Here is a 25,119-nt window from a genome sequence, read left to right on the forward strand (position 1 = left end):
ATCAGAAGAATATTTATATTTGTAGTAAATTATTTACTTTATAACTGCTAGTGGCTGTTTCTTTCTATCCATGTAGATGATGCTAAGTTGTTTTCATTTGTCATTATTCCTGGAGTACCAGACTATAAAAAAATCAATCCATTCACGCAATGTTTCCAACATAGCAAGTAAAATCATTCAATGAAATACTAACATTTGTATACAGTAAGTAGAGAACTGAAGAATAAAGTCAGTTGATGCAAAATTGTAAGCAGCTTGTGGAGAATGGTACAGAAGCTGCTTCTCGAAGAAAACTGTATTATTTTCACCCTATACAGAGATTACAGATTGGAGTTTACTTTTAGTACATGTTACTGTTACTAAAAATTGAAGCAGTTTTTAAATATAACAAATAGTCAATGCATTTGCCATGGATGAACACCCTCCCCTAAAATTGTGTCCCTTTTGTCCAAGCAAATTGCTGAGGTTAAAAAACCTCCACAAACCCACAACTAATCAAATAGGGCAGAATCCTTGTCTAATTGTAGCTCTTCAAAGTTCTTCCTTTCAAAAATAATGCTGTTTGTAATTTACTTCCACTGAAAGAGAATTTCAGGCATGTCACGTTTCTCCAAGAAAGGGAATGGAACTGGAGTCCTGCAGGTTGGAAGAGACCTCCAGAAGTCATGTTGTCCAAGTCATTGCTAAAAGCAGGTCCAGTTAGAGAAGGTGGCTCAGGGCCATGTTCGGTTGTTCTGAAGGTCCCACAACATCCTGAGGCACCTTTTTCAGTGCTTGAACATCTTCATGGTAAAAAATAGTTTCCTTACATCAAGCAGGCATTTCCTACATTACAGCCTGTGTTTGTGGCCTCTCATCCTTCTACTGTGCACCTCCACAAAGAATCTGACCCTGTCTTCAACATATCCTCCCAACAGGTAGTTGTAGTCAGACTTAAATTTTCCTCTCTACCTTCTGTTCTTGAAACTGGTCAAGCCAATTTATCTCAGTCTCTACTTTCATGTCATTCGCTCCAACCCCCTAAACATCTCGGTGGCCCTCTGCTTGACACAGTCCAGAAAATCACTATCTTTTCTTTTACTGAGGAGTCCAAAACCAAACATATCACCCCAGATGTGGTGTCACAGGTGACAGAGATGCTGAGCTCCTCAGGGCTGTCCTTTGCAGATGGCTCTGTGAGCAGGGCTCAAGAAATAGTGGGGCCAGAGCCTGCCTGTGCAGATAGGTGGCAGAGCTAACAGCACCAGAATTACTCAAATATCAGCCATTCAGCATGGAGGGTTGCCAAGGATAAGATGCCAAGACATGAAGCAGTATTGTAGTGGACTCCTAGGAGGAACACCAGGATGAAAGATACCTCTCCTGTGTTTGTGCACTTCACTAAAACTGGTCATCCCTTGCCTCCACCTTCTTTCCCTCCTGTCTCCCCATATCCTTCACCAAACTTCCACCATATAAATCCTATATTCATTTAAAAGTTAAGTATCACTTTTAGGTCCAAAGTTCAAAAATTCACTTGTGTTTCAGCAGGATTTCTTGACTCTTAAGTTTTTTTCTCAAAATTTTTAGAAAGGTTGAAGGGAGGGGAAAAGCTTTACCCAAAAGAAAAACATATAGAAAAGTAACTCCACTACTCAAACAAACACTGCCCAAGTTCAAATGACTTGATTTTCCTGTGACCCATACAATTGAAGAATACTCAGAGTTGGGCAAGGGCAATGTGCCCATGAAGCTCAGGGAATAATGCAGGCTGTGGCTGAGCAGAGCTGTTGCAAAGCAGCTGACTGTATCTCAACACAAAGGAGAATGGAGGGTGGCCTTTGTCTTAGATAAACAGCTATCAACTGTTGGGTGGATCAACTGGTGATGTAAATCACAGAATCACAGGTTGGAAGGGAACTCAGGGATCATCTAGTCCAACCTTTCTAGGAAGAGCACAGTCTAGACAAGATGGCCCAGCACCCTGTCCAGCCAAATCTTGAAAGTGTCCAATGTGGCCGAGTCAACCACTTCCCTGAGGACATTATTCCAATGCTTGACTGTCCTCACTGTGAAAAATTTCCCTCTCATGTCCAACTGGAATCTCCCCAAGAGCAACTTGTGTCCACTCCCCCTTGTCCTCTCCATGTGACTCCGTGTAAAAAGGGAGTCCCCATCTTCTTTGTAGCTACCCCTTAAGTACTGGTACGTGGTGATGAGATCCCCCCTGAGCCTCCTCTTCTCAAGGCTGAACAAACCCAGCTCTCCCAGCCTATCCTCATATGGCAGGCTTCCCAGTCCTCTGATCATCTTGGTGGTCCTTCTCTGGACCCCTTCCGGCCTGTCCAGACTGTCCACATCCTTTTTGTAGAGAAGGGACCAGAACTGCACACAGTACTCCAGGTGTGGCCTGACAAGCGCTGAGTAGAGCAGGATGATGACTTCTTTCTCTCTGCTGGTGATGCCCTTTTTGATGCAACCCAGCATCCTGTTGGCCTTCCTGGCTGCAGCAGCACACTGTTCACTCATGTTGAGCTTCCTGCCCACCAGGACCCCCAGGTCCCTTTCCACAGAGCTGCTCTCCAGCCGGGTGGATCCCAGTCTGTGCTGCACTCCTGGATTATGTTTTCCCAGGTGCAAGACCTTACACTTGTCCTTGTTGAACTTCATAAGGTTCTTGCTGGCCCACTCTTCCAGTCTATCCAGATCTTCCTGCAGAGCAGCTCTTCTTTCTGGAGTGTCTACTTCCCCACTCAGTTTGGTGTCATCTGCAGACTTCATCAGGCTACACTTGATGCCATTATCCAGATCACTTATGAAGATATTGAATAACATTGGGCCCAATATCGATGCCTGGGGGACTCCACTAGTGACAGGTTTCCACTTGGAAAAGGAGCTATTTACCACCACCCTTTGGGTGGCAAATGTTCATTAAAAGAGTGTGAATGTCTCCCTGAGTTAGCCAGACCAGTATGGGAGGACTGAATATGTGGTCCAGGTGACCATAGAGTATTAAAACTAGTCAACTCATAGAAGAATTTTGAACAGAGCAATAGGCTTGAGCTGGCTTCAACTCACATATTCCTTTCTGGTGACTAGAGATGTCCAGCATTGTGACAGTGAACATATTATAGAGACTGGTAATAGGAATCACATAGGTATTGGCACTGAACTGTATATTGCAATTGCTCCATTTTTCTAAATGTAACTCATGTTTTTATTGAGTGTTCACTGTATTTTGTGTCACTCTGATAAACTAGAAATCCCATCAAGAATTACTACTAACAAAAACATTGGCTATCTTTAAATAAGCAAATTTGACATTAAACATTATACCCTCCATGCATGGAATATCTAAAAGAACCTGGTCAGAGAGTATTGGACTCTGACACTGCTTTTCATTTGAACCTTTGAATAACTGACAAGTATGATGCTGTACCACTCTAATGGCAGGTGATTCACAGGGAGAACAGACTGTGTAAATCATGAAGCTCAGCTAGGTCATGAAGAGACTGACCTTTAACTAATAATTTCATTGTAGAGACTGTTACTTATTGTCTGGTTTGGAAAACTTCTACCAGGGAGCAGCAAGAGTAGCGTTACACTTCAAGGGAGGATGAGGCAGGAACCAAGGGTGACAGCACAAGCAGTGCCTTCACTGCCAGGGCGCTGAGCAGGATAAGCAGCACTGAATGGTGACAACAACAGGTTCCAATGACAGTCCTGTGAACTTCAGCCAAAGGCAAGGTTAACAGGTCAGAACTGAGGTCAATCCATGAAAATTCAACAACTGTTTGTTGTGGTTAAGCCCCAGTCAGAAACTAAGCACCACCCAGCTGCTCACTCACTTCCCCCCACCCCAGTGGGATGGGGGAGAGAACTGGAAGAGCAAAAGTAAGAAAACTCATGGGTTGAGATAAGAACAGTTTCATAATTAAAATAAAATAGTAATAGTAATAAAAATAACAATAATAACAATAATAATATAATGAAAAGGAAAATAATGAGACAGAGAGAGACAGAGACCGCTCACCGCCCACCTACAGATGCCACCAGTCCCCAAGCCGTGATCACTGTTTCCCCTGGCCAACTCCCCCAGTTAATATACTGAGCATGACATCATATGATATGGAATATCCCTTTGGTCACTTTGGAGCAGCTGTCTTGGCTATGCCTCTCCTCTTCCAACTTCTTGTGCACCTGGTAGAGCATGGGAAGCTGGAAAAGTCCTTGACTAGTGTAAGCACTGCTTAGCAGCAACAACTAAAACATCAGTGTATTATCAACATTTTTCTCATAATAAATCCAAAACACAGCACTATACCAGCTACAGCAAAGAAAATTAACTGTATCCCAGCCCAAACCATAACACTCTTCAAGACAGCTTGAGACAGGACCAGACCCTGGCACAAGCACATCATAACTCAAGACATGTCTGAGCACCCTGGTCTGAACTGAAAGGGAGCTTTTTAATGGACTGTTTTTTTTTTTTTAAAGGGATCATTAATCCAGCTTCTTAAAGGTTTGCTCTTTATGCATAAACAGATTATAGCTCTGGCTTTTGCAGAAATCAAATAGATGGAGGGATAGGTTTTATGTGGTATGAATACTCATAAGAACATCTGCATTTGTGTTGCTACTTTCTGGTAATAAACTGCTCGCATACATTACTTCTGGTTTCATTCTTCATTTTTTAACAGCCTTATGGATCTTTGTTAACACATTCTGTAGCTCCATACCATGGCACAAGCCAAGTCCACCAAAGAAGACACTGAGACAGCTATCCTTCACTCAACATAAAGGTGTCCGTCTTCTGAATGGGACAGTTCTTGGCATAGTCAAGTACATTATAGCTGGCCTTATTATCCTTACCATTTCTCACAATCTAAGTCCACCAACAGATTAAACTGCAACACGCAGTTTTTAGATATAATTAGTGACTGAATATTGAATTTGTATCTAAGAGGGCAGGAAATCAGCTAATAGCAGTAACAGCATCATTGCAAAGGGTGCTGAATGGAGCCTCCGCTTAGCTCTTTCAATTAGATTTGTACAAAACTTAAGATTTCAGTTCTATAACAGATTATTATGAAGACAGCTCCTTAATATTACACACTGAAATAAATGAGGTTTAGCCCTGCAATCCATGCAGAATCCTCTCCTGTTGCCATAGGGAACAAAACCATAGTCACACAAGGTTGAGAAATTGCACTGCTACTGTTAGTAAATACAAAAGGTGTCCTCAGTCCCTTTTTATTTATAGATGGCAAACCTTTCATGTTCACAGCTCTTTTTAACGAAACTTTTTCCTTTTCTTTTTTTCTTTTTTTAAGGGAAGCGGGGGAAGAGGGAAAGCTCCTGTTAGCAGCTACAAATCAAACTCAGCTTGAAAAAACATACCTGTTGTTTCACTCAAGGAAATAAATTTTCAGTTCATAGGAGAGGAATAATGACTGACAGTACAATGTCATATTAGGGATGAAGCAATACAAGACAAGAGATTAAAGAGAAACACAAACCGCAGACAAAATATTAGGTTTAATAATGAACTTCTGTGACACAACAACGAGGTGGGCTTTGTAATTGATCTCCCTGGATCTTCTTCTCAGAGCCAAATCACCACAAAATCATTAGAGAGCTCATGGAACTAGGCTCAACTCTTAAAAGGAACTGGGAGAAAAACCTTTTAAAAAACATATATCTCCAGTCTTACCAGAGAGAAAAAATAAATGGAATTGCAAATCACCCCGCTGTGACATCATACACTACATCCTGTTTTTTATTCCCACAGACCACTGGATTCCCAGAAGGTTCTCCTTTCTTTCCATAGCCTGACGATGTCAAGACCCTACTCTTCAGGGTGATCTCTCCCCCGCAACCAGTTATGTTGTGGGCTCTTGATCAGATCTGTGATCCTGCTCTGCACATAGCATATACACAGTTAAAGCAGTCTGTCCTCAGCAACTCACCCAACGTTAGACCTTTCCTTGCTGAAACCTGGAAGAAAAGCTTAAATACTGAGCATGCATAGCAGAGTATAGCATTACAGAGAAGGAAAACAGAGATAAATCTTCCTTTTGCTGAGCCACAGACTTTTAGAGGACTATCATACTGTAAGATATAAGGAAAATAGTTTCTGTTCTGTTTGCTAAGCAACAGATTAAAAGAAACGTTTGTGTTGGGTTTGTTTTTTAGCTAAAAATAATTTAATTTCATATTACTTGTAATACAAAATACAGAGTAAATGCATCGTTAATGAAATTGTCTTTACAGTTTTTCCTCCAAATAAGTAATTTTTAATATTAGTTTTTTTATTATTCAGTATTCTATCGATAGAAATACATGGAGCAATAGTGTCTCTAAGTGTTAGGCTGTCTAAGCAGACATGTTCTTTCTTTTAAGACATGTATTATTGAAGCTGAATAGGGTTCTTCTTCAGTTCCAAAGTCACTTCTACTCAAGCGAAGTATCACAACTAAGGAATTGACTTCATAGCTTACTTATAATAGGAAGAATTTTTAAAACCAAGACTTCTATAGTCGCAATAATTATGCAATAATTATGCAATAATAAGTAGGGCTGATAGTCAACCATCGTTAAACAATGACTGAATTTAACAAAAAAATGGCCAATAAGTAGCTACTCTCTCCTTTGGTGTACATAATATAGCCATTAAAAATACAGGTTCACTTCAGGAATTTTACATACGTTTATCTCTCTCTCTTTCAGATGTTTTATACATACATAAAAGGGATACAAACATCCTATTTAAGAATAATTTTTGAATAACATCTTATTTGTACAAATAAGTAATTCTACAGATTAATGGAACACACTAAATAAAACATGGAGAACTATGTAAAAATATGCTCAGTTAGGTGTTGGGAAGACTTTGGCCTGTTTAGGGGCCCGGTTGACAGAGTCCCTTGGGAGGGAGCCCTGAAGAGCATAGCAGTGCAGGAAGGCTGGACTTCCTTCAAGAAGGAAATCTTAAAGGCACAGAAGCAGACCACCCCTATGTGCCAAAAGACAAGCTGGCAGGAAAGAAGACCAGAGAGCTTTGGCTGGAACTCAGGGAAAGAAAAAAATTGCGACCTCTGGAAGAAGGGGCAGGCAACTCAGGAAGACTATAAACATGGTGTGAGGTTATGCAGGAAGAAAATTAGAAGGGCCAAAGCCCAACTAGAAAATATTCTAGCTACTGCTGTAAAATACAATAGAAAATGTTTCTATAAATACATTTGCAACAAAAGGAGGGCTAAGAAGAATCTCCATCCTTTACCGGATGCAGGGCAAAAAACAGTGACAAAGTATTAAGAAAGGCTGAGGTACTTAATGCTTTCTTTCCCTCAGTCATTAATGGTAAAACCAACTGTTTTCAGGATACCCAGCCTCCTGAGCTGGAAGGCAGGGACAGGGAGCAGAATGAATCCAAGGAGAAATTATTAGCGACTTGCTACACCACTCAGACACACACAAGTCTATGGGGCTGCATGTGATCTACCCAAGGGTACTGAGGAAGCTGGCAGAAGTACTCACCAAGCCACTTTCAACCCTTTATCAGCAGTCCTGGCTAACCAGGGAGGTCCCAGCTGATGGGAGGTTAGCAAACATGGCATGCATCTACAAGAAGGGTTGGGAAGAGGATCTGGGGCACTACAGGCCTGTCAGTCTGACCTCACTGCCAGGGAAGGTTATGGACCCGATGATTTTGAGTGACATCACGCAGCACGTACAGGACAACCAAGTGATCAGGCCTAGTGTCCTGGCTTCAGCTGGGATAGAGTTGGTTTTCTTTGTAGTGGCTAGTGTGGGGCTGTATTTTGTATTTGAGCTGAAAACGGTGCTGGTAATATGGAGATGTTTTGGTTGTTGCTGGGTAGTGCTTACACAGAGTCAAGGACTTTTTCAGCTTCCTGTGCTCTGCCAGGTACACAAGAAGCTGGGAGGGGACACAGCTGGGACAGCTGATCCCAGCTGACCAAAGGGGTATTCCATACCATATGATGACATGCTCAGTATAAAAAGCTGGGGGAAGAAGAAGGAAGGGGGAGAGGTTTGGAGCGATGGTGTTTGTCTTCCCAAGTAACTGTTAACACATGATGGAGCCCTGCTTTCCTGGGGATGGCTGAACACCTGCCTGCCCATGGGAAGCAGTGAATCAATTCCTTGTAATGCTTTGCTTGTGTGCATGGCTTTTGCTTTCCCTGTTAAACAGTTTTTATGTCAACCCATGAGTTTCTTCACTTTTACTCTTCTGATTCTCTCCCCCATCCCACCAGGGGTGAGTGAGTGAGCAGCTGTGTTGGGCTTGGCTGCTGACTGGGGCTAAACCACAACATCCAGTCAGTGTGGGTTTATGAAAGGCAGGTCCTGCTTGGCTAACCAGATCTCCTTCTATGACAAGGTGACCCACCTAGTGGCTGAGGGAAAGGCTGTGGATGTTGTTTACCTGAACTTTAGTAAAGCCTTTGACACCATTTTCCACAGGATTCTCCTGGAGAAACTGGCTGCTCTTGGCTTGGACAGGTATACTCTTCAAGGGGTAAAAAAGTGGCTGGATGGCAAGGCCCAAAGAGTTGTGGTGAATAGAGTTAAATCCAGTCGGTGGCTGGTCACAAGTGGTGTTCCCCAGAGCTCAGTATTGGTGCCAGTTCTGTCTAATATCTTTATCAATGATATGAATTGAGTGTACCCTCAGTAAGTTTGCAGACAACAACAAGTTGTGTGGGACTGTTGATCTGCTTTAGGGTAGGAAGGCTCTGCAGAGGGATCTGGACAGGCTGGATCAATGGGCCGAGGCCAATTGTATGAGGTTCAACCAGGCTCAGTGCTGGGTTCAGCACTTGGGCCACAACAACCCCATGGAGCACTACAGGCTTGGGGAAGAGTGGCTGCAAAGCTGCCTGGCAGAAAAGGGCCTGGAGGTGCCGGTGGACAGCCAGCTGAATATGTGCCAGCAGTGTGCCCAGGTGGCCAAGAAGGCCAACAGCATCCTGGCTTGTCTCAGCAGTAGTGTGGCCAGCAGGAGCAGGGAAGTGATGGTACCCCTGTACTTGGCACTGGTGAGGCCACAACTCAAATATTGTGTTCAATTTTGGGCCCCTCACGCCAAGAAAGACATTGAGATGCTGGAGCGTGTCCAGAGAAGAGCAAAAAAGCTGGTGAAGGGTCTAGAGCACAAGTCTTATGAGGAGCGGCTGAGGGAACTGGGGTTGTTTAGTCTGGAGAAGAGGAGGCTGAGGGGAGACCTCTTCACTCTCTACGGCTACTGGAAAGGAGCTTGTAGTGAGGTGGGGGTCGGTCTCTTCTCCCAGGTAACTAGCAATAGAATGAGAGGAAGTGGCCTCAAGCTGCACCAGGGGAAGTTTGGATTGGATATTGGGAAAAACTTCTTCACTGAAAGGGTTGTCAAGCATTGGAACAGGCTGCCCAGGGAAGTGGTTGAGCCACCATCCCTGGTAGTTTAGTGGTGGACTTGGCAGCATTAGGTTTACGGTTGGGCTCTATGAACTTAAAAGTCTTTTCAAGCCTAAATGATGCTTTGATTCTATGTAGATTGAGCAGGTCTCATTAAAATAACAGACTTCTTCCTAAAACCAAGTGGTTTCATGCAAGTTTTACCCTCACTTCAAGTATCAGACAAATGGTTTTTTCTTTCTACACAACACCTCGAATAGAGCACACTTTTCATACCATCTACACTGAATCAACTAATAGGTTAGGTTAAGTGTATGCTATGAGTTGCGTACCCACACCAACCTCAAACTCATTTTTCAGCTATACTAATCACGAAGACTTGGCTGCACTAAGATGTGTTGCACGCAAAGAATGAAGTAATTTGGAACCGAGACTTTGTGCACCTATTCATTCAAGCTTCTGTTGTTTTTCTTCTGAAAAAGAATCATGAGTTCTGCACAACTCTTAATTAGCAGTAATTCATAATTTGGAAGCTATATCCACTAGATTATTTGGTATGGATTTATATTTGTGACAGGTAAACAATAATTGAATTGCAAGAACTTTATAACATCTCACAAAAAAAAAAAGTCATTTTCTGAAAAATAGGTAGATTTATTTAATTCTATTTCAGGAGCTGAATTTATCCTGAGATTGTACCAAAGACCCATGAGGCAGAGTAGCTATCAAAGTCTTATTTCTAGCTGTGGGAGGATTCCCTTGATTCAGGCGCTGAGGAAAACAGCCACAAGGCAGCCTATTAATGTGCACCTGAAAGTCTGGCTAGAGGCAGAGCTGGTGAGCTAGTAACTTTTCTGGGGGTGAAAAGGTACTGTGGGACTCCAGAGCTTTTGCACAGCATATTGGTACATAAGGCAAGTGTTCCCAGGATTTTCTGCTATGTCATAGGCAGTATAGTAGCCCTGGATTAGAAAATGTAAAAGGTAAATTAAAGCTGCCTTAACAATTTGCCTTCAGCTTCAAAGATGTATTTCTACATTAGCACAGCAGCAAGTCATTTAACAGCCCCACAAAAACTGTACCCAATGAGAAACAATGCCTGCATATTGTAAAAAGCCTTCTCTTGGCATTAGAATGGTTGAGATGAGCTGCCTCATCAGTGGGTGCAAAAAGAAATAATATTTTTATTTTATTCCATTAAAACCAAGTTCCTCAGAATGTTTTGAAATTAAATTACTTAAATTGGAGTTTGTGACAACTGAAATAAGCAAAACAAACCATAGCAAAATTTTAAGGAAAGGTATTAAAGGGCAATAGATACTGTTTGTCAACAACTTCAACAACAATTCCAAAACTCTTTGACTAGAAATTAATATAATAATTGCATTGGGTTTATTTACAGTGTTGCTCTTGTCTGTCTCTGAGGTCCTTTTTCTGTAAAAGATGTAGAAAATGTTTCTTATAATTTTATTCCACCCAAAAAAACTGTTTTTTACCCCCTAATCTAGGTTGTGCTCTCAAAACTGATTTAGCAGAAGAGGAAACCTGGAGTGGATTCATGATATGAAGAAAGATGATCCATGGAAAACAGGAATAACTTCATATCTTCTCAGACTCTTCTGTATTCCAATGAGTTTCAACTGTCTTATATGGTGCCCAGTTGGAGTGGGATCCTTCTCTTGCATAGCTCACTGCCTTTTGTTACTTTTCCCTCTGACTTCCATCAGCCACTTATATGGCAGCAAACCTTAGTGATAATTTATATTGTTCTACATTTCTAATCCCTAAGAAAGACCTTTCCATCCCTTTCATGAGCTAAAACATAATAAAGAACACATAAGAAAGTATGAAGTTACAATGTATGCTATACACTTAGCTGAAAATAATGGACTGAGAATTTGCCTTAACACCTGTTTCTTATGTGTTGGTGCCAGTACATGTTGCAACTTAAAAAAAAAATCGTGTTCTGTGTATTACAAATTTACAGATTGCAATACTAAGTTTAACAGGGAACACAGAAAAGAAAAAGCTAACCCCAAGGAACTTGAAACTCAGAAAATGCTATTGAACATGGTCACTATAAACCAACTCTTTTACCATAAAATAATTTCATTATTATAAATACATTTGAAACAGAACTTAAATTGCCATTTCCACATAACACAACCGAAAATAAATGTCTTACACAGAAACTGCAGTACATGTATTCTGCCTCATTTTGACGGCAGACAAGGATTTAACATTTTGTCCCCACTCCCCATTGTCAGAGTTAGCGTCAGACTACATGGAAATGAATAAACAAGCAGAAGACTGTTGGTTTGATGAATTTATCCAGCTTTTTTCCATACTTCACACTGTCCTTCTGTGTACTTTCCAGACAAATACATGCTCAAGGACAGAACCACTTAGAATCTCCCTTGCAGGAATGAAATGCTACATTTTGTGAATAGTATAAATATATCAACAAAAATTAAGGAGACTTTCTTCTCTCTGGCCTAAGGAATGTCCCCAGAAAAGTATCTGGATTAATTACTGCGAAGACAATGAGGGCAAAGGTAGACTGATGAAAAGGTCTTAGACTGTAACAGAAGCCATCAGTAGGAAAAAAAAATAGTGATGAGAGCTGGACTGGACTGGCTGTACAAAGAACCTGGGTATTAAAACATGCAGGAAAGAAAAGGAAATACTTGTTTAATGAGACCAGAATAAGGAGCATAAAAATTAGAGGACAAGACAATTAGATGAGAAATTTTAGGGAAAGCTTGTTTGGAACTGGGGAGAAGGGAAATGTGTCAAATATGCAAGTGTTCAAGCTAGCTTATATGAGTAGAGAAAAAATGGACAAGAAGTTGGAGAAAGTGGAATGAGATATCCAAAGTCAGGAAATCACAGAGACAAGGAGAATAAGCCTGGGATAAGAGCTACAGATAAAAAGAGACAGGATGGAAACCATTTGGAAAAAGAACCCACCAAGGTAAAATAGGAGGAAGCTTACGTTCATGAGCGCACTTTCTCATACTTGAAGTAAAAAAATCCCAATCAACTGAAATGGCAGCAGTCTGCACAGTTAGTCCCCTGGCTCAGCAGTGGGGTTCCACATGATGGAGTTTTCAGGTAAGACAGAGGGAAAGATGTTGGGAGGAAGAGCAAACTGGAAAGCACCTCCTTTTCAAAAACTGCATTAAAAATGACAGAATTAATATTCTAGCCTTAGTTCAGTACTTTTTAAACACAGGGTGTATATTTGTAGCCACAAATAGCCATTCACCTTCACCTGTCTCATGACTTTTTTTCTCTGTGAAAGGCATACAGAAAAAAAGCCATTCACCTTGGCTGTCAGGTCCTTAGACTAAATCATTCAGTCTTTTCATTTTTGCTTCTGTTTCAAGGTATACGGCCTAGCCGTTTCCCAACTTTCTTTCCAATTTACTGTCACAGTTAGTTTAGAGGTAAGCAGCTGGGTTCATCTGTGCTATTTTCCCCTTCCAACAGTTCCTGGGAGCTCTCAATGCTTTCATTAAACTTCATGCTTAGTCAGCTGTTCACTATCTTCAGATTACTCTTCTTTACATTCATTCCCTTCACCCAGAAAGGTGGCAAATTGTGGCACAAGTGCAGCTTAAGTACAAACTGCTGACAGAGGCTCCTGAACATCCTAACTGTGACCATATGGTTTAACATTACTTGTTTGCTACCAAGTGGCTGAAGATAAAAATGATTGCAGCTTATTTAGTCTATATTTAAATTGTTGCAACAGAGAATAAACAGAAGCTACATCCAGCTGCTTATACTTTAACAACCAGAGAAACTATTATGACAATTTAATAGGATATTCCACATAACAGAAAAAATGTTCAGCTAGTAATACTTTTTGTAACTTCTAATTAAGTTAGAATATATTGTTTGAAAAAAAACCAGTGACAGTTTAAAGAATATGTCAACTTATTAATGTCCTTTCAGGTTTTAATTAGCCTCTATGGTTGCACGCTCTGTGTGAACTAGAACTTCTGATCCGTGGTGTGAAAAACAGTCTTCCTAACTGAAAAGCTGAATAGGACCATGCAGAGGCTATCTGTATTAAAAGGATCTTTACAACTGCAGCAGTGGGGCTTCCTCCAAAAGAATCATTGCCTTTTAGCAATGTTTAATCTCAGAAATCTATTAGGGGGATAACTGGGTGAAATATAATGCTTGTGATATACTGTGAAAACAGGTTAATGATCTAATGATTTCTCCCAGCTTTAAAATCTATTTCCTTTGACAATGGCTCAATGTAGCATAAAGAGCACCCTAGACAGTGCAGTCTGATTCTCACAGTCATTAGTATACTGTGGATCAATGGGATGATTCAAAAAAGATCAAAATAATGTCTCAAACATTCACAAGCACTGGCCTGGAGACAAACATCAGCCCTGAACTGGAAGGGCGATTCTGCAAGATGCTTTGGAGAGGCGATAGCCTACTAGGCATGCAGGATGGAGGCAGTGACTTCATACAGACTTGGTGTGAAGCATTCAGAGCAGGCTAACAGCAGTGTATGTCCTCAACCAGCACGTGTCTGACCAACAAACATTTTCTTTAGTGCCAATTTTATTAATTCCTAGAATAGAGACCAGATAAGACCTTCCCTAAAATTTATTCATCCCAAGGAATTATTGTGTCAGAGAAGGAGTCTTATCCACCTCATTCCTAATAGTCAAGGCTAGGCTAGTTAATGACCCTCCTCTGTTTGCCAACCACAGATTTGCAGACTGATGAGTAGTCAATTTCTTGTTTTAGGAGGAAATATTTCCTTCGTTTTGAAATTAAACCAATATTACTAAAAGGAATATAATGAATATATCTATATTACATATATATACACATCATTAGATTTGTTCTAATTGTTCCAGAAAACTCCCCTTTTTAGTATCTGTTGTGCTACATTGAAGTCTGTGAATTTCTGTATGCTACTCATATTTCAGCCATCTACCATGTATATATTAACCGAACCTTTCTGAGCACATGGGCTCAGGACATGATCGTTTCCATTTAACACGCAAGGGCTATTGCACACACATGGAACTGAAGCAGGACAGAGAACCAGGTCAACCTCGGAAGAACAGCAGGAGCACTCATTCCATTCTTCAGGATCTTGCTCCTCCAAGCAGGAAGTTTTGACCCAGATTCTAGTACATGGATCTGTGACTCCACTTTTGGTCTTTCTACAAGACATTAGTAGCAGCCTGAGTCTCAAGCTGAAAGCAGCTCGTGCCACCAGACATCTGGGAAATGAACGTGAGAGGGAAAGGAAGGGAAAAATATTGGCATGAGTGTTCAAGCACCTCTCCTGGAAGAACCCATGGGTCTGTCCTGGTTTTTTTCTGTTAAGACATTGTCGTGGTTTAGCCCCAGTCAGCAACCAAGCACCACGCAGCCGCTCGCTCACTCCCTCCTGGTGGGAGGGGGGAGAGAATTGGAAGAGTAAAAGTGAGGCAACTCATGGGTTGAGATAAAGACTGTTTAATAGGTAAAGCAAAAGCTGCACGCGGAAGCAAAGCAAAACAAGGAATTGATTCACTACTTCCCATGGGCAGGCAGGTGTTCAGCCATCCCCAGGAAAGCAGGGCTCCATCATGCGTAACAGTTACTTGGGAAGACAACCGCCATTGCTCCAAATGTCCACCCTTCCTTCTTCTTCCCAGAGCTTTATATACTGAGCATGACATCATATGATATGGAATATCCCTTTGGTCACTTTGGAGCAGCTGTCCCAGCTGTGTCCCCTCCCAGCTTCTTGAGCACCCGGCAGAGCCTGGGGAGCTGAAATAGTCCTTGACCAGTGTAAGCGCTACTTAGCAACAACTAAAACATCTCCACATTATCACCACTGTTTCCAGCAAAAATCCAAAACATAGTCTCATACTAGCTACTACAAAGAAATTTAACTCTAGCCCCGCTGAAACCAGGACAGACATTTATGTTAATCATTCCACTGACTGCACTTTCCTGATCCAAAATGGTCAATTTCTCAAGTCACCAACCAACAGAACCACTTTAAAGAACACCGAAGAACAGTCAGGTGATAGGCTTGAGTATATTCAGCAGCTGTTCTTCCAGGATTAGCCTCAATACAAAATCTACAATCTTGATTCAGCCCACACATCTGATTTCAGTGACTACTGCTGAGATGACTAGCTACTGCACTCCTATATTTTCAATCTAATGGTAATTTAAGCAGAAGATCATTATGTGGCTCAGTACGGCTTTGCACAGAGAAGTGAGAAATACAAGGCAATCAAGCAATCACACTCATTTCTGAGAAGATGGAGGAAAATCTCAAAGGTGGTTGCCAACCACTCAGAAAAAAAACCAGTTTAAAGCATAAGATACTAGGAAGGAAATAAATGAATGAAATTAATGGAATAGGAACGAATGAAATGAAAGCTAAGATGTTTCCAGCTGAAATATTTAAGTGTGTCTATTGGGGTGGGAGGCAGGGGGAGAGAAAATAAAAAAAGAGATGCTTGCCTTCTGTAGATATCCATGAATAATTTAAGGAAAAAGTCATGGGTCATGTTCAGGAACCTGTCACTTATGATTCACTCTTCCTAAACTATTTTTTCTCAAATTCTGCAGATGGTAATAAGCTCCTAGCTACTGTATGACTAGCCATGTAAAGGAAATATGATTCACATGGCTAAGAAAGAAGAGTTTAAAGGGGCATTTTACTGAGAACTCTTTAGTTTGACTGTCAACATTAAGGTGTTTAGCACCAGCAAAAACATCTCTAACAAATTAAATTGAATGAAGGACTCTGAATTCATCCTAAGTTTCCTCTTTCCTTCCACCTTCATCCTCAAAGAATGCTTTAATTCACACACTTCTTCACATAAAAGAAATACAGAAGAACTTTTACAAAGCTTTATTGACTCATAAAGCCTATGAAAGTGAAAGGCACTTCATAAAGTGACTTTCAGGATTTTTTTTTTTAAGCAGAGTTTGTATGCACTGGGAAAAAAAACCAATGTAAAAATATTGTGACCAATAAAAAAGAAACCTCTTCATTTCTCATTCTCTATTCCTATACTGTCTGTTGGATTTTTACTTTGAAAAGTCTTTCACTTGTTTGTCTATTAACATTTGGGTTTTGCTGCTTAGCCTCCTGCCTTTTCCTATTTTGTTGGTATGTCAAATCTGTGAAATCTCAGTGATTTCAGATTACATAAAAGAAGACCTCTAATTACATAAAAAAGAACCTCTAATTCTCACACTGAAATTATGTGAAAATTTCCTAGTCCTATGGAAGAAATGTCTATATATACTACAGGAGCTGATAAAGTGTTTGGTAAAATGTACCTGAAATTTTATTTTAGACAAGTGAATTCTAATTAGAAACCTCTTTCTAACAGAAAAGAAATTAACTTTCCTGAATCTATGTAGTTTTTAAGTTACAAAGGAAAAGAGTCGAGGGTTTTCATTTTAAGTATCCATTTGTTTCATGTTAAGCCATTAAGAATTACTGACGTCTTACTAATGGAGTTTTTAGCTGCATAACCATTAGTCACAACTATCTTTAAAGTATTCCTGTTGTGCAAATTCTAACTTACTATCTCAGAAAAAAAGTCTTAAGGATCTTTAATGGCTGTTATTAAACTTACTGGGTTGCAAAATGTCATGAATAGTTTCATTTAAGCTGCTAGCACATCTACCTGTATTTGCACCTCAGAAATGCAGTTCCACTTGCTTGACATTTGAGTTGCTTTGTCAGTCAGCATAAAACAAATTCGTACTTCCAAAATAAAATTTTAAAAAGCCAGCTTGTACTATTGTGTTTCTCCAACGGGCAAAACATGGAAATGTTACAACAAAATTGTGTTTCCTTTATCATGCCTAACAACAGCTCAGACCACCAAACCAATGTTCTTAATAGGCTGTATATAAAACATTAAAGTCCTCTTACACTATATTAGAACACTATATTAAAATTAAATGTTTACTGTTACCAAGAAATATTATATTATTTTCTAAAAATAAATGTGATAGGCTATTGGATGTTGCATTGACAACTAAACTTTGAAAGCTCCTGTAGTCCTTCTCCCAGCATGTTAGATTTTTAGACTGTTGTCCTCATCCCATCTTTCATCAAAGTATTATCATATCCTCTGATCTCTCAGGAAAATAGCTTGATTCTTGTATTTTCAGACACTTGCACATTGTATCTTAATGGTAAGATATAACATGCAATAAAACTGTGGAGGACTACAAACTTTAGAGACACCTGTCAGTTTGGGGTTTTTTTTAATTCCCTTGCCAGGCTGCCAGATCTCTCAGATTTACTTAATTCCATAGAGTTTGTTTTAATATTTTATTGAGACTACTGTTTTCAACAGTATCTTTAGAAAGCTATTTTTCCTCATTCTAATGTTAATTTATGAGTACTCTTCAGTGCTCAAAAACTATATACTTCTGTAAGAAAAATAAGCATTAGGACCCTTTGTGAAGATGTAACATGTAGGGCAAAAAAAAAAAGAAATTAACTTTTTTAGTGTCCAGTTTTTCTTACTACACAATAGTTTTAAAATAAAGGTATTTCTCTGAAATTATTTATTTAAACAGATAGAAAGGAAAAGATATTCTCATCCAAAATGCTATTATGAAATTAACTAAAAGACCTGCTATACTTCTATGGAGTCTGGACAAATAGAATGCTGAAAAAGTTGAGAAGGTTATAATCACATAATATCAGTGGAGCTACGAAGCAAACACATGCAGGGAAAGAATGAAAGATCAAACCATATAATGGAAATCTTAGGTCTTGCCATTTAATGCATTGTTTAAACCCACACAAAGGTTATGGCAATGAAAATGGTAAAAAAAAATATGTCTGGAACAGTGTAGGAACTGAAAATATACACCCCTACCTTGTTTGAAAAATCAAAGAAGCTACTGTGGCTCCCCAAGGAGCTGCCTTGGACAGAGACAGTTTTATCTACTGTGTAACTTTTTGGTTCATACCCATGGAATATAAAGAAGTTATTTAGCTATAAAAGGTTTCAGTGACCAGTAAAACGGATTCCTGTGCCATTTTATGACTGCTTGAGTCATCAGTTCTTTACTTCTACAAGGAAAGAAAATTAATATTCTATTTTCACAGCTGGAATATTGCTTTGCAGAACCATTTTTATTTCAACTGTTGTATCTTTCTTTGAAAGGATTTTATTCTCAAAACTGACCATTCTCTGGCTGTTTGTTTTTGATGTCAATCTGTTTTCAGTCCTAGCTATACAACGTTTTCCACTGGATACCACCTAATACAAGGTCCCTCCAGTTCTAATCCAAGAAAGCTTTTAATGTTGCCTCCTAGGACACTCTTCACGTTCATATTCTATTAAGAAGTCACATTAATGCAGAAAAGAGTAATAAGGTGAAAGGTCAATCTGCATATTTATGGCTGAAGTTGTAATATTTTTTTTCCTATAAACTTTGCAGGAGGGAACATAGAAGACAGCCGCAGGAGCAACACCTTGTTTCCAGTCCTGTATAATAGAATAGAATAGAATAGAATAGAATAGAATAGAATAGAATAGAATAGTTTCAGTTGGAAAGGACCTACAATGATTGTCTAGTCCAACTGCCCAACTCGTTCAGGGCTGACCAAAAGTTAATGCATGTTGTTAAGGGCAATGTCCAAATATCACTTAAACACTGACGGGCTTGGGGCATCGACCTCGTCTCTCAGAAGTCTGTTCCAGTGTTTAACCACCCTCTTGGTAAAGAAATGTTCCTAATGTCAAGCCTGAACCTTCCCTGACGCAGCTTTCAGCCATTCCTATGCATCCTGTCACTGGATACCAAGGAGAAGAGATCAGCACCTCCCTCTCCACTTCCCTTCCTCAGGGAGCTGTAGAGAGCAATGAGGTCACCCCTTAGCCTCCTTTTCTCCAAACTAGCCAAGCCCAAAGTCTTTCGCTGCTCCTCACAGGACATTCATTCCAGCCCTTTCCCCAGCTTTGTTGCCCTCCTCTGGCACATTGAAGGACCTTCACATCCTTCTTAAATTGCAGGACCCAGAACTGCACACAGTACTCAAGGTGAGGCCACACCAATGCTTCCTGTAATCCTTCCAAAACACTGTGCTCTCCTTCTGGGATTTTTCTTTAACTTCCCCTTTGACCAGTCAGTCTAATCATGCTCATAGAACAGCCCACGTTGGAAAGGGCCTTGAAAGATCATCTGGTCCAACCTTTCATGGGAAAGAGAGCCTACATGAGATTATATAGCACACTGTCCAGTCATGTCTTGAAAACTTCCAGTGATGAGACTCTAACACATTTCTGGGGAGCTTGTTCCAGTGAATGATTGTTCTCACCGCAAAAAAATTTTTTCTTATGTGAAGATGAAACCTCTCCAGTGCAACTTGTACCCACTGCCCCTTGTCCTCTTCATGTGGCTCCTTGTGAAGAGAGAGCCTCTGTCCTCTTTGTAGCTGCCCTTTAAGTACTGGAATACTGTGATAAAGTCCCCCTTGAGCCTTCCCTTCTCCAGTGAGAAAAGAACTATCCTCCTTTGGCCTTTCCTCATAGGACAGGCTATCCAGCACTTTCATTACCTTTGTAGTCCTACTTTGGACTCCCTCCAATCTGTCTGTGTCTTTTTGCATTGTGAGACCAGAACTGGACACAGTACTCCATGTATGGCCTGACAAGCACTGAGTAGAGCGCTTGTAGAGACATTTTCTGCCATGTCATCTAGAGGAAAAAGTCTCTTATCCTCTGCCAGCTTCATGAAATGCGTCTATGTTTTGGGTCTGTCTGACTTATTTTTAGAAGAATTTATTTCCTTTCCTTCAGTGTTTCAGAAAAATAAAGCAAATGTAAGCAAACATAAAACAAAACCAAAAAATTTATCACAATAGAGATATTCCTTCTCCCCAGTTTTCACCATGGAACTTAAATGCCTCTGCAGCCCCAAATTGTTTTTGTTTTTCCTTTTGACCCTATCATCTAATTAAAAAGAAAGCAAACAAACAAACAAACAAACAAACAAAACCTCAGAAAACACAAAACAGAAGGTAAAAATATTCCAGATAAATTATGTATCTGTTACGTGCACACAGTTCACTCTTATCCATCACAGCATGTCTTACCTTCCAAGATTTGAATGACCTAATCAAATATTTACTTGCTCCCTGAGGCTATAAGGTGATAAAAATTCCACACCTCACAAAACCACTATGAAAATTAAGAAAAAACAGCAAACAAGGAAAAACTTATTTACCCAATGTCTTACCCATTGGTAAAAGAGAGTTTGTTTTGGGGTTTCCCCCCACCCCCCTAAGTGATATATAATTCCTAGACTATGCCATACTGAATGACACCCATATGCAAACATATAAACATGCAAACACAATAATTTTTCACACAAGCACAGACAGACCTCAAATGCATTACCAGCTTCAACATCAGCGACAAGACATTCTGTTACTAAAACCATCTAAGGATCCCTTTTTTTCACTTTAAACCGCTACTGCTTCTAATATATCCTTCAAGTTTCTTCTATTGTGCCTACAATTCACTCTAAAATGCCTACAGCCGCTGAGGAATATACTGATATCTACATGTTGTATCACAGTGGACTATCCTTCAAATTCTGATTCTCTTGGGTTTCACACTAGCCAGGAGGTAATTTCAGTAGAGAGGTGCAGATCACAGAATATGTTTTTAATTCTAGATCTAATACCACCTGATAATAAAAGTACATACTATATAACTTCTCTCAAAAATTCTGAACTGAAAGGTACCAAACCTCCTCATACAGTAGAATGATCCCTGGAATGTATTTTACCATTATTGGATGCCCATGTTTGATCCAACCTCAAGCTAGTAATTGATTAAAAAATTTCTTATTTCCAAAGACCAGTTAATTTCATGGAAAGGATCTAAGTTGCCCTAATGGAAGCTTTTATGTGAATATGAACATTTTTAACACAACCCCTAAATTCTAAAATATGGTTGCGGGGGGTACCAGCTCTGACAAAAACACCTCTCTGTGGCCAGACAATTAGCACCTGTCTAACTTTAAAGTCCTCTGAGGTCTAGTATTAGTATTAGAAGTTGCAATATTAACCAAGATACATCCAACTAGATCACGTTGCTAAAATACAAGGTAACCTGGCAGCCAGTAAAATAATTATAGTTTGCTCTATAACGGACTGTACCAAGTTTCATGCATCTTTGATTTCTCAAAGTGATGATCTGGAAAAGGGCCTTGTCATACATCTCTTTCTTCCATACCTCTCCTTATTTTACTATCTGTAGAAGGAAAAATCAGATTATGAAGATGACTTTGCTCTGTGTACAGGCATGCACTGATTTCTGCCCCCTGTCCTTTGCTCCTGCCTGTGCTATGCTTTATTCTTCCACAGCTAAGCAGGTATTACTCTCCCATGTTTACTAATACTTTCTGACAGATTAAAAGAAACTGCTTTTAGTATGGCCAGGACAATTACTTTATTAGGAAGTGGTAATTACCTTCATTACAGTAAAATGACAGTGGGTATTATCCAGGAAAAGGAATGCAGGGAAAGTGGTTAGCCAAATCCAAAGATGCTTGTATGTCTTACAGCAATTATCAATATGTAGTAAAAGGGGCATCATATTAGAGCACGTGACGTCTTAATGGATCATTGTAGAAAAAAATCTTAGGTTGCATGTACAAAAGCATACTAAAGCTGGAGGGAGGTCATTAAAGAACTGCAGGCTTTTTTGCCTGATTACTTTAGTTCTGAGCTTTGTACAGAGCAGTAAGTGGCATAGCTTTCTTAAGATACAACATGTTTCAAACACAGCTTTGTAGTTTATTATTAATTCATTCTATAGGATGACCCTTTGAATTTTCATTAGGATTCACGAAAGGCTGATTGTTAAATGAGAAGAAATAACCTACTGATCTCAAAAGAGGGAGAGGAATCACATGCTGTCAATAAACACATCAAAAGGAAGCTAAATCCACAAGCTAATTAAATAAGTCTCTACAGATGAGCAGAGGTGGACTAAAGTATGTTTCAGAAGACTCTCTCCACATAGTGCAGTCATTACTTGGATGTATTTGTTACCTGAATAAATATAACTTTCTTCAGACTCCACTGTTCAGTTCCATTCATCTTCTGTCTGACTAATGAAAGTGCACATGACAGACCAAGTTAATTATCCTTGCTCCATATTAACCCTGTGAGTATCTCCAGGAAAGAATATGAGATTTTCAATCAGTGCCTGGGTACCACAGAAACAAGGTTATTAGAATAACTGGTTTCTGATTGCTGTCAGAAATACTTTGACAAATCAAAGCACTAATCCTGCTTATTGCTTTTCACTATGAGGCACCACCTTTCACCTCTGGACCACCTTTCACCTCTGGATGAAGATTTGATCCATACTCTTTTAAATAACCATTAATTCAAACTTACTTAGCCTACTATCATGAAGGTTTTCCGTCTGATCGTTTGTTCTTTTAGTAGAAGCTTTCTCTATTAGAGAAATTCTGGAACACAAGGTTGCCTTTTGGTCAAAGGCTTTGGGTCATGTACCTGTCTGATAGCAAAAAGATTTTTAAAATTGTATTTTTCTTCAACAAAGGCTAATAACCACATGTACTTAAAGGAGTCCAAAAGCTAGACCTTCAAAGAAAATACAGAGCATCATTGGAGTGATAATAATGTTTCAAAAATCTTCAGATTTAATATTACAATACTGAAAGAAGAACGAGTTACTGGGGCTTTCAGCACAGTTCGTGTGTTTTTTCAAAGAAATAGGCACTGCAGAAGAGAAGGAAAAATCCTATACAATGCAGGTGGTTTTGGTTTTTTTTTCTCATCTCTCCTTGACCATTTCCTTTAGACCACTCATTTGTGAAAACTCCCAAACAGTGCTTCAGCCATTCACAGAAAAAATCCACATTGTCACTTCTCTGTTCTATGGCATAAATTCATAAGCCTGATATTTGTTAGGAATACAAATATTTTCCCTCATTTTGAATACAACTTCAGTACATGGTATTGAATGTAAACAGAAGACATGCAGAAGTTACAAATGTAGCATATATTCAGAGATGAACATCAGTAATAAAATATTTCTACAGATTCCAAACCTACTTCGAATATAGACATGTCTTCTGTTTGTGTACAGTGGGAAAAGGTAAAAGAAGCTAAGGAAAAAAAGCTTTGAAAGAAAAAGTATGAAAATATTCATAAGCTACTATATAAATACATCTGTGTTTGATCCACACTGATCTTTAAAACTGAAAACAGTAGACTAGAGGAGTAACCCAGTAGCAAACAGGGAGTGAAAGCCAAATCACTGTTGCCAGGTTTTGAAATTGCTGCAATCCAATGAGATTCCAGCAGAACCTCAGTAGATTTAGGGAAGCATATACTGGTGAGAAGTACCAGCAGAAGAGACAGAAACAGCAGTCATGGCATGCAGGAGTTAGATAGCATCAGCATTCCAAAGAAGCTGCCTTGGACGTTATTCTGACTGAAATGAAATTCCCATAGATATCCCATAGATACTGCATTTGATCTAGCTCCTTCTTAAGTGAATGGAAAAGGAAAACCTTCTTTTTTTAGTGGTATGTTTTTGGTTCCTTAGCTAATGGGCATTTTGGAAGACTGGTCACTGATTGCTTTGTACACATTACAGCAGAAAATGAAGGCTGGGGAACACATATTTTTATTTCAAACCTTTCCCTGCAGTTTTGTCCCCAGTTCTGCTGATATACTGACATGCAGTTTTATGAATAAGCTTTATTAAGCACCAGTACAGCTTTTCTTAGGCCACATATCCTACTGCTCTTCACCTACATGAATGGTGCTATCCAAATTTACTCCAGCTGTTGTTCTGGATGATAGTAAATACTGTACTATTTTGCCATTATTCTCTATGTTATTGTGTTGAAATGTCTCTGTTGTGTTTCTAGGCTCAGAACTGGTCATGTAGCTTTATTCAGAAAACAAGAGAGGCAGCAGACATCCACAGATCTATATCCATGACATACCAGTGGCATGGAAAAGCCATGCCAGGAGAGTGATCCAGTTACTTCAGTGAACTATAAGACTTGAGTTAAAAAACACACAGTAACAGATTTTAGTCAAGTAAATTAAGAAAATATTCATACTGCACATGAAAATACTTGATATTAGAATGAAATTATGGACATCTCCTCACTGGAACAGCACAAAAAGTATCACAGTTTATACAGGGATATTTTTCAGTGCATGTTACAATTACATAATCAAAGAGCAGAGAAGAAAAAAAATAAAAGCAAAAAAGTTTAACATGTCACATCAAAGGCTGGGAACGAGAAATTCTAACCCCCTCCTCCAAGTAGTTAAAATGATGTGCCTTGAATTAAATTAATTTATATTGGAAAATTATTCTGAAATTGCATCAAGATGTGATAAATTTTACTGACTGCAAACTCCACCCTTTTGGCCCTTCAAGTCAGCTAAAAACCTCTTACTGTCAAGGTAGCTGGGAAGGAATCTCTTCTACACACAGTAGCACAAGAAGGACATAAAAAGAGTCCAAATAAAATTTTGTTGAAATATATGAGAAATCCTTCCTTATTGACTTTGATAAGGCCGTGCTTAAGAACAACATTCTGTCAGACCCAAAGGGGAACAAATCTTTAATACTGCTGTGATAATGCGTACTGCCACTGTTCCCCATTAAATATGTTGCA

This window comes from Phalacrocorax aristotelis, chromosome 2 (assembly GCF_949628215.1).
Source record: "Phalacrocorax aristotelis chromosome 2, bGulAri2.1, whole genome shotgun sequence".
Classification (NCBI taxonomy): domain Eukaryota; kingdom Metazoa; phylum Chordata; class Aves; order Suliformes; family Phalacrocoracidae; genus Phalacrocorax; species Phalacrocorax aristotelis.